The sequence below is a fragment of the Aplidium turbinatum genome, chromosome 17 (genome assembly GCF_918807975.1).
Source record: "Aplidium turbinatum chromosome 17, kaAplTurb1.1, whole genome shotgun sequence".
NCBI lineage: Eukaryota > Metazoa > Chordata > Ascidiacea > Aplousobranchia > Polyclinidae > Aplidium > Aplidium turbinatum.
This window is the reverse complement of record NC_137488.1, coordinates 19,756,215-19,774,829: the sequence shown is the minus strand read 5'-3', so window position 1 is coordinate 19,774,829 and position 18,615 is coordinate 19,756,215. Positions and strand designations below refer to the sequence as shown.

The 18,615-nt window shown below is 37.2% G+C and overlaps 1 pseudogene; it reads left to right on the top strand.

Moving 5' to 3' along the window:
* The first annotated feature begins 1,326 nt into the window (after positions 1 to 1,326).
* On the top strand, positions 1,327 to 7,207 carry LOC145786296 (uncharacterized; annotated as a pseudogene).
* The last annotated feature ends 11,408 nt before the right edge of the window (positions 7,208 to 18,615 follow it).

Genomic DNA, 18,615 nt, shown 5'->3' with positions numbered 1-18,615 from the left:
TAGAACCAGGTTAGGAAGAACTCCAGGAATTGTGGGGGGGACCACCGGAAGAAGTTGGGCGCAGGTTCCGTTCAAAGCTTCAATCCTCTCGGGATATTCCTGAAAAGGTGGTTTTCAGTTACGCTTTCTTTAAACCTGGCAAGGCACTGCTCAACAATCACATGATACCTTGGAGAATCAGAACAGTCACAACAAAAGGAAGATTATAATGAGGCCACAATACGCGATTTTCTTGCTTTTCTTCAAATCGTGTTAAAGTTTATAAAAAATTCAAAACACCAAGGCTTGAAGTTACCGCTACACCTAAAAACAAGCTTCACGAACTCACTTGGTAAACCTACATGGGTTTGTGACGTCACGGAATATTGTAAGAGTCACAATTTATAAATAGCATTGTTGTTGTTCAACTGAAATATGTGCCCGACTTAGCTCAACTTTGGTCAATGACTTTATCTTCCGTGACCGCAAAGGAACGTTTAGACACGAAGGAAATTGTAATTATTTTCTAATTGTCCTGTGAAAAATGTGTCTTGTGAAAAGTGTGCCTTAAAACAATATGAGTATCTATACTGAGAAACATATCACAAAATTTTGTGCTTCGCAGCAATAGACACACTTCGTCTAACTACCAATTAACTACCGTCTAACTACTAAAGCTACCAATTATTCTTTGCACGCATTGCCGTACTGTTGATGAAAACAGTGACTTTACAAAACGTTGTTTCAACAAAAAGAATAATGATCGATTCCGCGCCAGCACCCCCGAAGACGCATGTAGACCAACTGTATTGTATCATTGCTCTCTTGGCTTTCCATCGAACGTGGATTATCACTCCGTGACGTCATAGACCTAAGTCTGATGTAGGTGCGAAAATCGTGCCTCTGAAATCCAGACTTGGACAACTAGAATTTTTTTTGCTTTCTGAAATTAAATTAGAATTAGAATTACAGCTATTCTAGTTTTTACAAATTAGACTAGTCTTAAAATTTGAGCTAGCTAAGTTTTCGCAAACTAGAGTAGAATTTAAACTAGATTAGAATTAATTTGACGCAGTCGTCACACACCTTTTTCTATTCGGATAAAAACGATAATATGGCAACTCATAGGCAACTCCAGATCAAAGTGTCATTCCTTCATCACTGCACTAAACAGTGCTTACACTTTGAAGCATTTTATCCCGAAATAGGGTTTTCCAACGCTTCGAAGGATAAAAAAGGGAAATGAAGATCGGAAGGATTTTTTAAGGATTTTTAACAATTTTACAAAGAAATTTTGCCTTAAAAAGAGAATTGTTGTTTTTAGCAATTTTAATGAAAATTTTATTAATGTTTCCTCTCAAAAGTTCTAAAAACGACTGGAATAACGATGATCAGCTGGTTTGCGTGGCCACTCGCCATCCGGAACCCCTCTCACTCTCTTTCCCATTCTCATCTTTAGGTCGCTTGATTTCTATTCTCGCTATTTTGGAAATTGGACGTGAGTGCAGTGAGTGAGTTATTTCTCAGTTCACTCAGCTTCGACGTACAGTTTGGGTATGATAAGCTTAGGCTAGTGGTATCAATTAAAGTTTAGAAAAGTTAGTCTATGCTATGCTAACCTATTATGGTCATAATAATAGAGCTACCGGTAGCTAAGCTGTGTATACAACATGTATAGTGTACCCAGTCAGACTGAGTCAGTATCTTGAATAGGCCTAGTATCCTAACTTTTTCATCAGTCTCAGATGATTGTGAAGACGTTAATACTGACAAGGAGAAAAAAGAGATAGCCTAGCCTATAGAGTTGAACAAGTTAGCGCATCAAGGAAACTGAATTAAACACAAAAATAAATTTGTTAATGGATGGATAATTCGTTACTGGACATTTACCATCTGTACATTTTCGGTGTTAGAGATAGGTTAGGAGTCCGGGTGGGAAAGATGAGAGGGTTAATTAGTAATCGATGTCCAGGACTCCAAGTGGTAAATGTCCCAGAACCGACTAACTGACAAGCAGTTTTTTGGCTGGACAGTGAACAAATGAAGTAAACCATGTTATTGTAAAATATGTGCTGCTTTTGTGTAGCCTAATGTTCTAATAGATTGGGTTTGTCAACTAAATCAGCCATGCAACTGCCTGCAAGGTGTTGTTTGTTGTAGCGATTTGAATACCGTACCACTTTTTCAATTCACTGATTTTCTGTTCTTTCAGATTAAAATGTAACATAAGTGAGATTAAAATAACTAAGTTGCATTGGCACCTCTTTTAACTTAAATAACGTCAAAAATAACCTTGCCTTTGAAGGAAATTTTGAAGCATTTCCGACTGAGAAAAAAAGATTTTTTAGGACAAAAAGGAAACTGAAGAGGATTTATCGATTGTCAGAAGTGGAAGCACTGGCACCAAAACCATTTACGTCATAATAGACATTGTGATGTTTTCTAGTTGTCATGTTGAACTTGTTATCTTGTTAAACTAGAATTATCTAGTTGTCCAAGTTTGCTCTTGAATCGACAAGGTAATGGTCATAACAATAATGATAATAATGAACATAACTGATTATGATAATATGATGATATAATAATGATGATAATAATGAGTATAACTGGTGATGATAATATGATGATACAATAATGATGATAATAACTAATTATGATAATATGATGATACAATAATGATGATAATAAAGATGATAACTAACAATGACGATGATGATGCCGTGGAAGCTTTGCATGAAGCATTAGTTAAAAACATGGTTGGGCGTAATACAAGATTTCATGTAGAACCGAAAAAAAGTTCTTTTTGTTTACTTTAATAATATTAATGCTTGTTTTTATATAGCGCTGTATCCATCGCAGAATGCGTTGCTCCTCAGCGCTTTACAAAGCAAGCAATATACGAAACTTATAGAACCCCTAAAAGCGATATTGGCCTATTGGTGGCCAAAAAACAAAAGATTGAAATAGATTAAAGTGCCTCAGTAATGGAACGAGTTTGGCAATAAACATCTCACAGGGGCGGGTTAAGTAGTCCAACGTGCCTGGATGCATGATACAACGCATCTTAATTGCATCCCAACGAAATCTACTTGATTTTGCGCATATACGCTTTTCTTTTGTAGATCACACTGCTTCGAATGCGATGACGCATGCGTGTGTCTGCGCACTGCTGCCAGAACCAGTATCATTTACAAGAATCATCCGTTACTTCAAAACGTTATGTTTCTCTAAAGAAAAAGTGGAAATTAGATTTATTTATAGATTGCTATTATTTTATGCGAGTAACACGAATCGGTTCTCGTTTTACTCTATGTAGGCTATCTAAGGAAACATCAATCAAACTATTGAGCACGATACGTAGGATCATGGCCATGGTAGGACTCAACCGTGGCCTACGATATAACACGGCCGGATATCGTGCCGCGAAGAGAAAAAATTAGAGGGGTAACGCTTTGCGTCTGGCAACACTGTCAGTTCAATTTTCACCATTCAATTTCATTCTCTGAAGTTACTAAACTGTAGCCCAGTGGTTCTCAACCGGGGTGCCGCGGCACCCTGGGGTGCCAATTGCAATGCTCAAGGGTGCCGCGAGATATTGAGATATTGCAATACTGCGGCTCATTCTTTATTTTAACTTTAACCCGTTAAGAGCGAAATTTATTTATTTCTAACCGGGTTTCAGTGCGTATTAAGTTTGGCGTCTCCCAGTTATTCCCTGCTCCTTTCTGGAGAGTCGCTTAGTGGGGAAGTCGCTGGCGGTAGGTTGATAATCCGCGGTAAGCCTTTGTTTTCTCAACCAGGAAAAACAGTGTGAAAGAGATTTTAACTCGTTGTTGTTCTTTCCATAAAAACGTTTAAAACGCATCATTATTGCAAGGTTTCATGATTTTATTTTGCGAAGATACCGAGAAATCCATTTTTACTGGACTCTCATATTGTTTTGAATCTTAAAGAAGAAGAAGAAGAATTAATTGACATTCGTAACAATGGAAATTTTAAGCTTATGCACAAGCAGATGCCTCTCGACGAGTTCTGGATAAAAATTCAAAATGAATATATAACCTTGCGTTTGGAAGAAAGCTATTGTGCTTTTGCTGCAGTTTTCCACGTCATACCTATGTGAAAGTGGATTTTCTGTATTAACGAACATAAAAACTAAAAAACGAGAACGACTGCTTATAGTCGAGGAAGAAATGCGAGTGGCTTTATCGAATGTGCCTCCAAATATTAAGGGCCTTTGTGCAAGAAGTCATGCCCAAATTTCACACTAACTTTTGAATAAATACCTTTATTTACCCGCGCTATAGGCTACTGTACAACTCATTCTGTTATTTCATACAGTTATTTGAAATGCAGAAACCTCATAAAATTGATCCAGTTTTACCAGGGTGCCGCAAACTATTTATCTCTTTGATAGGGTGCCGCAAGGTCAAAAAGGTTGAGAACCACTGCTGTAGCCTAAATGTAAAGTGTTGCTGTTGCAGCACAGCTCCTATAAAACCAAAGCTTTTAAAATGGTATCTGTTGCAAGAGTAGACAGCACCAGTAATCATACACCATTTTAACATCTTTGGTCTTGTTAAAAACTTTGCTGTAGCAAGCAGTATCAATTTTGCTGACAAAACAGCAAATGTAATTCGCAGTGGCTATTTTTACCCACATATTGCCATGGTCACAAGCAGGTTTTGCCAGAGTTAGGATTTCAGTTAGGATGGGTTAAGCTAAGGATCTTTTCCCAGGACTAAAAAAATTTCCAAAATATAAGTTTTGTTTTCAACAGCTTTGAACTTTTCTCAAATTAGGGCAGAATTCCTTATCTGGCAATGCTATTGAGTCATATCTAAGCTAGTTTGAATTGCTGATTGGAGCAGCTTGTTTATGCTTGAAGATAAACAATAACAATAATATAGCGATAACTTTTTGCACAGAAAACATTACTTAGCAATAGTGACTAACAGGTTAAGGTTTTAGTGCAGTGATGACACCACAGGGTAGACGTATATTGTGCTGCAGTACTAAGTTATGCTCTATGTTATAATCTGCAATAATGGGTAGGCATTACATTATTAGTCATTAGATTATTCAGTTTTGTGATGTGATCTAGGCCGTAGTCAGGTTCGAGAGCAGCAATTAAATAGTTTGCTTTTTTTCCAAAAATCCTTTTATTAACATTTAGTAATTTATTGTCGAATTTTTGTAAAATATCCTTGTACAAAGCCCAGAAGCAACCAAACTAGAGGAAATTTTGGCTGATATTCCAAAAACCACTTGGTTATAACCAGTATATATTTGTCAAATGTCACAAGGTTGAACAGACATAATCATGCACATTAAAATTTTTCTGTGGAAGTCAAGTGCCTCATTTTCGTCAATATAGCTACAGCCTTGGTTTAGATAGTTTATGTGCTTATACTGTAATTGTACATATTAATTATAAAATATGTTTGTAGCTTAAGCAATATTTGGAATACTGTTAATCGGGGTGACTTTGACAGTCAGTGTGACTTTGACATTGGTTATCAAAGTCACACTGAACGTCAAAATTGAACAATGGTGTCCAAAATTCTGTATAGTTGTGTTTTTATGATAGTAAATTTGTATTTTGTTTTGTCTTTGTAGATACTGATTTAGTTTGATACTATACTGTAACAATTGTGCCACAAGTCTACAAATGGAAAGCTGGGTCGAGGGGGTATCAAACTGCATATACTCAAGTAGACCTAGAAAATGCTGTGCGGCAGGTGCAGAATGGACGATTGACCATTCATGCTGCATCGAAGCAGTTCAAAATACCGTATGGAACGGTTTGGAACAAGACACGTCCAACAGTGAAACATGCAGGAAAACCAGGTGGATAATCAGTGTTATTGGCTGCTGAAGAGACAGCACTCGTAAAAGTCATCAACCACCTGACTGATTGGAAATTTCCATTATCGTCTTCTGACATTCGTTACCTTGTACAAGATTATGTTAATCGACAAGGTAAAACCATAAAAATCTTCCGGGAAAACCTGCCTGGTTGGGACTGGCTAAAAAATTTTAAGGAACGTCAACATCTTACACAACGACTTACTGACAATGTGAAGCCAAGCCGTGCTGAAATTAATTCAACTATCATGAAAGAATATTTCAAAAACATTTATGAGGAGCTAAATGGGGTAGGGCCCCAGAATATGTACAATTATGATGAAACCAATGTAACAGACAATCCAGGGGCTAAACAGTGCATTGTGAGAAGAGGACTTCGAAGAGTGTAAAGACATCATACTCCAAGCAAGCCGTGAGCATGATGTTTTGCGGAAATGCAGTGGGAGAGTATCTCCCTCCGATGGTCGTGTATAAATCAAGGAATCTCTATGCTGGTTGGACGGAAGGTGGCCCACCTGGTGCATTATACAATCACTCAGTTAGTGGTTGGTTTGATTCCACTACGTTTGAGAAGTAGTTCAAGTTGTTTCCGGACCATGTAAAGGAGAAGCCTGGGAAGAAAGTGCTTATTGGGGATAATTTGGCATCACATTTCAGTACACAGGTGATAGCTGATTGTGAAGAAAATGATTTCAAGTTTATCAGTTTAGTACCCAATGCAACCCATCTACTTCAACCACTGGATGTTGCCGTATTAGGGCCAGTAAAGAAGATGTGTAGAAGGATACTGGAGGACTGGAGAAAGGAGAGCAGAGTGAAGGGCAGCATACCAAAGACCGTGTTTCCATCGCTTTTGAAACGACTGTGTAACCAGATGGAGGAGAAAAAGGATAACCTTGCAGCTGGATTCAAGGCTTGCGGTCTAGTACCTCAGGATGAGCAGCAGGTGCTTAAGCGTCTCCCTGATGCAAACAACAATCCAACTGAGACAGTCCAAGAGGCCCTGGGAGAAGTTGTGGCAAACATGTTGAAGGAGCACCTGTCTCCACCAGCAACAACACGTCAAAAACGTGGCCCCAAAGTAGCAGCAGGGAAGGCATATATGTCTGAAGACATAGCTGCACAGAAAGAAATGTCGAAGATGCCATCTGGAACAGGATCTGGAAGTACCAGTAGTCAGAGAGGCAAGAAACGCAAGGTCATTGAAGTACCATCGAATTATGAAGAAGAAGATGAAAGTGACAATGACGGTAGCTGTGATACTTTGCCACATCGAATTTTCAAGTTTTGGCTGACCAGATTAGCAATTGAAGCAAGCTTATCAGCGTATGATTACAATTTTATGTTGAATGCTTTTTAACGCATCATTATGTCCATAAATTGTTCATTAATGTAAAATATTTTGTCTGTTAACCATTGTAAAGCTGTTAGTATATGCAACTTTGTGCAGAAAAAAAGTTACCCCTCTAATTTTTTCTCTTCGCGGCTCGATATCCGGCCGTGTTATATCGTAGGCCACGACTCAACATAATCGCAGTGCAAACGATCATATTACGTTATACTGACTTGCAGTAGCGTTGGCAGAGGCGATGGAGTACTTTTGGACTCGGGCCCAGCATGAATTTTGGTGGTCAAAACCTTTCCAAGGGGTCCGGAGGCTTGAAGAAACCACCGCGCATTCTTTGGATATAATGCGTTTTTATTATAAGTGTCTTGAGTTGCAATCCGACGATTTCATTGGCACCAGGCCCAAACTATCCTCTCAACGGCCCAGCTCACATACACAGTAAGTAGACTTGAGTTCAATTCTCATTTGACTTCAAGTTTAATGTAGTTGGCATGTCCCGGGCATGACGTTAAAACTGCAACCGGTGGGAAAGGCTCCAATGTGGGAACTCTGAAGTTATGAGATATATGGAGTTACCCCTTAGTTTTCGATTACTCCCAGGTCTGCTCTGGCCCGTAGCAGTAGCACCTGTCAGGGCCCCAGCTATGGGTCAAATAACACCACTCCGGCTTGTCACCTTATTCAAACCTGGATGCGTGGCAGACTGTGCGGAAGAAGCACATCACTGGATATAGCTCAACGAATAGGAAGGCACCATCCAGTATCACAGCTGCAGGACGTGCCCAAGAGCATGACGATACACGTAGACGTTATGGTCATCCGGCTGCATCTCATGCTTCGCCCAATCGTCTTGACCATGTCTTGCCATTGGACCCAGAAACCTGAGACAAGAGAGTGAGGTTGGAGTCCTGCGCAGCCCTCCTTCATTAAAAACAAAATCACACGCAAGTCATGATCCTGGATCAAGAAGCCCTGTGGCGATGGAGGAACGAACATCAGTCGGCACGTTATAGTATGTGATTAAATAAAAGAATGCAAAAAGCAGATAAATAATAATTTAAGGATTTAGATAAGAAGTTGAACACAACCACCTAGCAACAACCTTGTAAAGCTTGTGCAAATATTAAACTGCTTTTATAAGAGGATTCCGCAGTAATTGTGCGATGGACACTTACACACACAGTTCTTCATCACCAATATCAGCGTAGTTCCTTTCCACATACGTTGCTTCTGGAGTGTTTTTCAGAATCTGACATAACGTGGCTTCCCGAAGTTTTACTTCACAAGTCTCCACTCTTTTCCTAGCAAAAATGAATAACCATCATTCCCTGAGTTTCAAAGTTCAGAAATAATGGAAACATTTACAATGGTTGTAGAATAATGCAATGCATGCAAATTGTGATCGAAAGTATTAGGTTCGACTATAACAACCAAACCCTCCTTGCATATTTTTAGATATATTCTTTGCTGATAAAAAAAATTTTTCCATGGATCCATCAAACCTTATACAGTAATCAGGGCCGTAGCAACAAAGAACGCAGCCCCCGCCGAACATAAGTCCTCCGAACATACAGCACAGCGGTTAGGATCATTCGGCGCCGCCAAAGCATTTTAGAGGCCCTCGTTCCTTGCGGGGCCTCTTCCGGTCGGAGGGTATGAAGGGCGCTTGATACGCCTCTGTACACTATAAAAAGAAAACCACTTCAGAATATAATGTCACGACTTTTACAATGGACCAGTCTACTTGTGAGGGTATGTTTCATCAGATGACAAGTCGTTTGCAATTTTAATGAAAAATAACTCTTTTATACAACCTTGCGGACATTTTTGATATCTATTATGCAGCACATTGATACGATAAATGACATTAACACCACGAAAGAGTGCTCAATGCCATGCGCAATGCAAAGCAGAGCCAATTCAGGTGAATAAAATCACTATAATCAAAGTAACCCTAACAGCCTGTTTTACCCTTTGAGGGATCATTGGAAGGTGCTGAAAAACATGCAAAAGAGAAACCAGTAGCTTTGATTCTGTGTTTTCTCTTACAGTACATTAAATACTGTCTTGAATTTTTAATTAAAATAAATAAAGAAAACGCTTTTTGATTAAAATTAAATTAAATTTGGTTTGTTCACTTCCAGATGTTAATGTTCCAAAGCATCAAACCCAATTGCTGCTCACACCACTATTTTCACGTCTTTGGTACTAATTTCGGTGTTTGAACATCTGCGTGTTTCCATGCAAAATCTTACTTCCATCTTCCTAAAAACTTCTATTTCCACCACAACCGAAATATGTGCGCGTCACAGCTCATTCACACGTGATTGAAGTTGCTTAGTTACCACTCAAATTACGAAAAAGTTAAAACGTGCTTGTGACCGAAGTAAGTTATTAAGTTGAAGGATTTGGCACGATCCACGATCGCAACACGAATGCACGATACCCTCATGGAGACTGTAGGTTTCTTTGCATTCAAACTACGTTGCTTTCCAGGGTGCGCACTCGTATTGTTCGGATTCTTTGATTGATCCTCGCCTTTTTTGCGCCTTTGCGTTTGCTTTTTCAGTTGCTCAGAGGCTGTTTCTAATTCATTTCTTAGCTCAGTTGAAGGACGACCGTGGCATCTTCGTTTTTGGTTTGGTGCTAGTCAGTCGTATTTTCTTTGTTACCTGTTCTGGTCGTATCCTTTGCTTTATTTGAAATTCCCTGATAATCCTTGCCACAACAGCCCAGGGGTGTTGTCGTCTTACTGGACGGCCCTGATATGAGCGGATAGCTTAGTGATTAATCGATCTAGTGTCCGCTACAAAGGCCATTGATAATGTCTCCAACTACATTTTACAATCTGTTTGTTACTTCTACTATGTTGTTGCTAAGAGGTTTTTGTAGTTTGCAGGTAAATCTATTTTTACTCCACACTTTGTTCAGTAATCCATGGAAAGATATTTTCTTAGCAAACACTTTGAATACTGAACTATTGTCATGCTCTGTACTAAATTGAAAGATTGTCTTTCCGCTTTTACTGTTAATTAAAAGCTAAAATTTTTCGTAAAACTACAACAATGTGTAACAAGCATTGAACCTGAATCGTACTTTCATGTTAGCCAATTGTGTTTGCACAGGTGATCAAAATTAGAAGTGGAAAGCTCAAACTTGCTGATAAACCCGCGTTGACTTCAAATGTTCCTTACAGCATGAAAATTTGGTTCATTGTCTAACAGCAGTTCTTAACCTGGTGTATTTTTTCCCTTCGGAGTATTTATATTTCGCTTTTTAAAGTAAATTAATATACGACCAACAGCAGCAACACATAGCGCAAAGTTAACCGCTCAGTGAGGAAGCTAGCCTATTTATTGTTTCTTCAGATGAGTGACAAATTTCTTTTGTTTGGTTGTTTTTTGATAATCTACTTGGGTGGATTAAAATTTGAGGTAAATTTCGTAAGCTTGTTTGATAAAGAAGTAAACCATAAACAAACATAACTGAGCAACAATACAACATTTAACATTATAAAAACAAAAACGAAATTGCAAACGTTTTCGGCTATCTATAATTGTATATAGCCCTTATTTAGCCTTTAAAAGAAAAAAATAATTTTACATTGTATAAGAAATAGTACAAAAACATACAACAGAAAGACAAAAATGTGCTTTAAATAAGTAAAATGTGCGAAAAAAGTTAAAAAAAAGCAATTGAAATAGGAAATGAATTTGGTATTATTGCGTTTTCTTTATCTCTTGTGACGTCACCATGTTTGGAATTGTGATTCGATATGACAGCGGAACTTACGCAAGATTAGCTGAAACGTCACAAGTTCTGATCACTGAAACTTTTCTAAAAATACTCTTGTGGTTAATTTTTTGAGTGAGACTGATCGCTCTCTGATCAAGAACGCACAACACGTGTTGTGACGTAAGCGAGAGTCTATTGTCATGACATAAAGTCCAATTGTTGAAAGCATAATGTGTTTCAGCATGGTTTCAGCTAACTAAAAAGAATAATCTGCGTTGTAATCTACCAGGAAATTTTGTCAATTGCAAGATCAGTACGAAGATGAGTGTTGCTTTTGTGAAAATCTCTTCTATGTAATCAAAGCAGGAGTGATTTAGTTAAATCAATTACAATTACATCATCACCTTGTGTAGCACAGTGTAGCCGTTCCCAGAGAGCAAAACCCGTCATTTTTACATTGATTCAACGTCTGCACGTTGGTAAGTTGAATTAATGTAAAAACGCCGGATTTTTCTGTTTTGAACTATGTTGAGCTGCAGGATAGTGAGGTGTCTAAACTTGTCATCCATTGCGTTGTGCCGCTCGAGTGGCGGCTCTTGGTTGGGGCACGATGAGCCACTTGTCCTTCATTTGAGGTAAACAAGCTGCTGAGTTGGTAAACGACGTTAGAGTTAGACCATTGCAACAGATATTGATAGGTTTTGGTAACCAAATCTTTATAACCAAAGATAACAATATTGCTTGTAGGGTATATCCACTTAGTGTAGGCTACCATCATCATCATCATTTTGTTCCTTCCTCGTCTGGAGGGTTGGATACAATGCGCCATTGTTCTCGACCATGAGCTGTGCGTACTGCACATTCATAAGTTAATTTTGTCCATTTTGTGATGTTTGTTGTCCAAATCATTCTTGGTCTGCCTTTACTTCTTTTACCGTTTATCTTCCCTTCTATTAATGATCTTTGTAATGAATTTTGCCTTATTGTGTGTCCGAAATACTTCAATTTTCTTCTTTTGACTGTTTGTAAGAGCATTTTGCTTGAATTGAATTTGGAGAGTACTTCATCGTAAATAGGCTACCACCGAAAATAAAATACAAGTTATTTTACGATTCTGCAAAATATATGAGGTTTGTTTGTTCAACCCATAGAATTGCCTGAGCTTGCAAGTTTCAACTTCTTGTGGTTGTAATCAGATGACAACCAAATCAGCAAAATCTGTCATTTTTACGTTGATTCAACGTCTTCAATCAATGCAAAAATGACGGATTTGGTGCCAGAGGCAAGGCAAGTCATATACGCGGAAGTAAAAAGTTATTCCACTTTGAGAAATATAAATATTCTTAATCAGTTGGAGTGCACTCTGCAATGAACAAGGACTTGGCGTAATAAGAGCTCAAAGGAGAACCGCGAAAAGGAAGCCGAAGTCGATTTGTCGTGTGACGTAATTGATTGGCGTAAAATATTAAATTTCGATTGAAACACGAGCTGGTGTTACATATATGAAGTTATCACCCAAATATTATGAAGTTAACGACGCAAAAAATTGGCTGCTTTATTGAGCATACATGGAAGGCTGAATTTAGATTTTGATAAACTTAGGGCTATATGGTGGTCAGGAGTCTTTTGGTCCATTTCATTTCGTTTATTATATCAATCACAATTAACACAAAACCACATGTTACTTATATAATTGAATAAACTAAACCCATTTAAATGGCACGGTCCGGTCCTTTGGCAAAAAGCGTCTTGTGTTATCGGTATCTACTTATTTTAAAACTATATTTTTAAATACGGGAATTTATGTTTTAGGCCCAAAAATAAACACAGTGTTCATTTTACTTTTATCACCCCTGAAAACGACTCTTCGTCCAGACAATTTTAAATGATCATACAAAGACATCATCTTTAAACAGCAGTTTAGTGGGAGGTGCATGGAATCCCATGCGTACCAGTTTGTTTGCCACATTTATTGTTACAAAGTGTTGTTGTATTTTGTCAGTGCAGAAAAACTTATCAAGTGTTGAGGAAGCGGTTAGCATCAGACAATGTGTATACTGATGAGACAATGTTTAGAGATGTTAATTTAACCAGAAAATAACATTTTCTTTGGAGACGATTGCACTCATTTGCTGCAATTAAGATTTCTTCTTTTGTGTGAGACAGGATTGTTCAGATTTCGGTGCAGGTGATGGAAAGTCAGGTGACTGAAGCTTCGTTCAGTGATGCGGTACCAAGCATACCAATTTGTGCGTTGTAAATGAGACATTCAAAAGCGACTTGGTAAGCAGTTTGTTCCTCCGCGCCGCATTCACACTTACGATTTCATGGACAAAGACAAACGTATTTGATCAATACAGCACATAATCATGTCTTTAAATTTGTTGGAGAGACAAACTACTGTAGTGTGCAGTAAATTGTATTTAAAGATTCCATAAAATATGTAAAACTATGCAAGACTGCAGTCACTGTTCCGTTTGTTTTCATGTTTGTTGTTGCATTTCCAGATGTTTGCTTATTATCATCAATAAAGTTAAAATTTTTATGAGACTTTTTTCCATCACGCTTTTCATGATCTTGGCAGGATTGTAACAGGTTTGTTTGAGGAATTATATATCTTTCTAAATAATATTGCAGTGAAAGGAAATACATAAAAAATTCAAATTTACGATAAACCGTTGCAAATGTCAACCGCGCACTGCCACATACAATAAAGCAAATTATAAGCGACCAAACCTGTGATTTTTTTAGTGCAAGATGTTTTTTTTACAATAATGTAGTTTGCAGCGTTTTCATTTAACAATTTATGTTTGGACGTTGCTGCTTATGACAACTCAGTGTTGAAATGCAGCTCAAAAAAGTAACCTAACCCCTTCGTGAACTACGATTCGAAAATGATCGAAACTTTCTTAAACTTTTGTTGACCAGACAGTAGCTTCTGGGCGTGTGACTGAAATGAGGTGAGAACATCAAAGTCAAGTCCTTTGTGTGCCAAACAATGAGAAGTTTCTACTCTATCTATTTGCTACGCTTTGTTTCGGTTCGGAATTTTTTAATGTTTCCCCCTGATAACAACGACGATGCTATAAAAAATAATTTGAAAAAGTTTATAGCTTTGGAAACACAGCATGACCAATAAACCTGTGCAATGCAATTAATGACGTAGCAAACATGTTGTGGAAATATAATCATTGCTGTTTGCTAATGCAAACGGATTTATTTTCACACGAGTCAGTTCAATCATAAACAGTTAAAAATCGATTTCGATCAGCTAGAAGCACTTTATCATTTGATTTTTTGTGGTGTTTGCTTTCAGCTTAACTGAAGATGATCTAGCTGCTGGCTGGTCGAAATTCATTTTTAACTATTTATGATTGAACTGACACGTGTGAAAATAAATTCATTTGTATTACAAGACATGTAACCGAGTCGTTCATATCAAACATTGTTGTGGGGAACACCTGTCAGAAGATATTTAATTTTCTTGATTGTATTTTGCTATTTTATTTTTCCTAAATTCCTGTTTTTATAGCATCGGTTGGAGTCCATGGTTGGACTAACTTAAAATTGCATGATTAAACCCAATAAATTTATCCGCCATCATCTCGTTTGTAACATCATCATGATGTTAATGTATCCAACCTGTCTTCTCACCAATCATGACACGTCTACATCTGCGCCAATTAGTGTGGCGTGATTATGACTTGATAAATAATTCCACAGATGAATAATGTTAGGTTACTAACACACTTTCTGTTGTTTGGTGTTTTCACAGTGATTTGTAGAAGCTGATTTCCTCAGCTGAATGAAAATAATGTCCATGGCATTAGCGTTGATCAAACCGAATATGTTGGTACAGATTTTTTTGTTACTCTTCTAGATCATTTACGACGCTGAGAGCAAAACATACCTGCGATGGATATATCGGATGGTCTGAAGGGCGTTCCTAGTTCTTACCATTCTTGTTATTATTATTATTTCCATTATTCATATCACATTTTCAGGCAATCTTTTTTTTATTTTTTTTATCGTATCCTCTCCCTATTTAAGCTTTTTTATAAACATTTGCATGTATTTAAGTTGTTTCCAGAATTGCTTTGTTTTGCACAAATGAAATCTTAGAACAACGAAGTCATTGATTCTCAGACAAACACTTTGGATAGTCTTGGTTTGTTTATACACAATGGAAAATATGTTTCTTTTAAATATCGATAAAGTAAACATGTACTTTCAATTTTAGTATATTGCAACGTTATCTCTATTATTTCCGAAATTACATTAAATCAACATTTTGTAAGTTATACATTAGGACGGAGACTTTTGTTCAATTTTATTTTTTGTTTCATTGCTTGGGCGAACATATTAGAAAACGACAAAGTCAACACACGAGTTTGGCATCAACAAAGGAAAAGATGACAACGCCAAAAAGTTGAAAATATGCGTCGATAATACACTGTTTGGAAAACATTATCTAAATTTGAAAACAATGGCATTTGTTGGAATATGCAAAGCGATAAAGCGATATGGACAGGATGTTTTTCACACTTCATCAGTGATGAGTGAAATTTCCTTTGATGATATCACATTTAAAAACGTAATGAAGGACATTCGAAATCAATTTCTTTTAGAAGACATGAAGCAAACAATACAAAGGAGAAGGAATCTTTTTTCGAATCAAAAATTGTTTCGGTTTTAAAATATTTATGAAATATTTTTGTATTGAACATTCGTAACATTAAATCAATGGTGTTTTTTTATACACCAAGCTGGTTGTCTTTATTTTATGGCATTTATTTAAAGCAAGTAAGTGGGAGGTCAGGTTTGATGTCCAATTTGCTAAGAGAGTGCTTTTCTTTTTACCTTGTTGGTTCTATCCTTGTTATTGCCTTCTCACTTGTCAATGACTATCATTTATTTTCAACTGACAGATCTCAAAAGTTAAAAGAGAAAAGAAAACAGAGAAAAGAACGTCAAGTACAACCACAACCAGCTCTCCCAAGGAATCTTAAATGTCCCAAATGCAGCCAAACTTTGAAAGCGAGGATAAGACTTGCTGGTCATTTATGATATTACTTTAGTGTGTATGCAAAGAACATGATCCTCGAAGAGCAGAGATAGCCATCATTACCTTCCCACTTGACAGTGGCTACCATTTACTTTCCCAATTATATTTTCAACAAGAATCGCACAAAAATATTCATCGTTTGTTGCATGGTTTGTTGCAAGAACTTTTTGAGTGTTGTTGCAGTTTTGGGCAAACTCAGGTTTGCACGATAAAACGTAGGTCTAGTCAGAACGAGCGAAATAGGCTGACGAAGCCAATTTTCTGCGATAACAATGTAAAGGTCTGCTTTGACTTGTAATCAGTATAATGATGGCTATTCACAGATCATAATGAATGAAGGTGCAGCATTGTGTTTCCGACCCAGAACAAAGAAACAGCTCTGTCTACAGTTATTGCAAACTTCTTTCCAGAATACTTTGTTCTAATGTTTTACAGTTATTTTGGCATAAGGACCTGGAGCAGACTTTTTCACCACCAGTAAAACTTGTTGTGACGCTATAATGCGTGGAAGAAGAAAAACAGCTGAAATAGATTTTAAAGATTTTTTTTTTCACTTCTAACATAGCTGCTATTTGTAATTCATGCAAACCATAAAGTTTTTATCATTTTCTTTGTTTTAAAATCAGAAATTAATGTATATGTCAATACACATGCCCTATAATCATTGCTAATTGTTGCTTTTGTACAAATATTTAGTTTAAAAATTTCTAATTTAATTACTGAATATAGGTAAAAAAACGTAAAAAAAAAGCGTATCACTAGATTTAAAAAAATGGAAAAACTAGTTTAAAAGAAGTTCTATCAGCAGGAAGTTTTATTTTTTACGTTAATTTAACGTCTGCAAACGTTGAATCATTTTAAAACGTAGGTTTTTGGCTAGCAAGGATTAGATACAGTACAATCAATTTTCACCATAGGGTGAACGACGAACGTACAAACCTTCTGTTTTTATTTGTTTGACAGCCAAAGCAAAGAATGAGGTTAGGGTGCCCGCAAACTGATGATGCAAATCAAATGGACCAGAAAAGAGCAAGAGTTGTTGTTGTTGAAACCGAAAACAAAAATGCGCACAATGCTCTTAAAGGCATACACAATTGCACACACTGCTTGTCGAAGGTCACGGTTTTATGCACAAGCTAGTGCGATTTAGAGGCTCTAATTGATCCGACGCGATAAATAGGCTTAAAACAATGCCAGCTATAGTGGTTTGAAGTTTTGCTATTTAGCTTATAGCATCAGTTTGGAAATATTAAACCAAAGGATTCCGCTAGAACTTGTGTAATTTAAGCTGTTTGCTTTCTTAGAATGCAGGAAATCGAGGCGGAGGCCTATCGAGTTTACTTTGAATGCCGATTAGCCTCCGAAGCTAGCACTGGAGTAGGCAATTGTTCGCACATGTCAAATACTCTGCAAAGTAACCAAACAAACAGCAACTTGTTTGCAGCAGTTTTTCGTCATTAGTCGTTGTTTTGTGGCAAGAAGTTTTTCATCATCACTACGGTCAACCGGCATATAGTGCATGAAAGCTTCATAAGTATGATGTGGCCACTTGAGTGGCTGAAACGAGTGTCTCTTACAAAATATGTGGTATTTACCAGGATTTTCTTTCGCACGATTTCAAGTGATATGCTTTGATACCATGTGCTCTAATGATAAAATAACAGAATGATTTAACGACAACAAATTGTTTTGTCAATTTTGCAAACGTATATTTGAAGCTATCATATCTGTATAAGCTTTTTACATTGAGCATAGAAACTTTTCTTGAAGAAAATGTAAAGACCGACAAGGCTTACACGCTTACACCACAACTTATACCCGGTGGGCTCGAGATGAATATTAGCCTCTAAATCTGACAAGACTTCATAGCAACTAAAACATTAACCAACACATTCTCAGCCGATGCGGTTAAAAGAGGTTTACACCTGACATTGTTCATACAATAAGCTTTCTAGTTTCGACAAGGGTGAACAAACAAAACCGCACAACGACCAAGAAAAAAGTAACATCGAACAAGTTGGCTCAATATTCTGATATCTTTAACCCTTATTGCTGATGTAACCCATGGTGGGGCATACTTACACGCTTCTTGATCGATGATTTATGTCCTAACAAATTTCATTTGTTTTGACAGCTTTTTGTCATTATGATGATTTTGGATTATTTAGTACAGTACTGTATATGGAAGATTGGGACAAGAAGGACAAGAGTTCCTCACAATCAGCTCAGTTAAGTTATTTATACTTCTGACCGTCACACCGAAAACAATACATGTCAACATAGATCTAGAAAAAGGTAGAAGCGACAAAACACAAACGTTATAACGTGCTTGATACCGAATTAAGTAGCTAAGTTAAAAGAAAATCGGCAAGGTAAGGTCTGGTAAGCTCATTATCAGGGAGGTCTGAAGCGTTTTATGCTCCCAATGGTGACGCAGTTAGGGGAATTGAACCGTTTGTAAAACTTAAAATTAACGTAGGATTTAGGTGACAATAGTTTAAAATTTTATTGTCCTGCTGAAGATGTTCGGACAGGCTTTGGGCTTGGACCATGTTACTTTGCTGAGATGTATTGTGAGATGCCGCTCGATTATGATCATTAGTAATTAGTATGATTAACG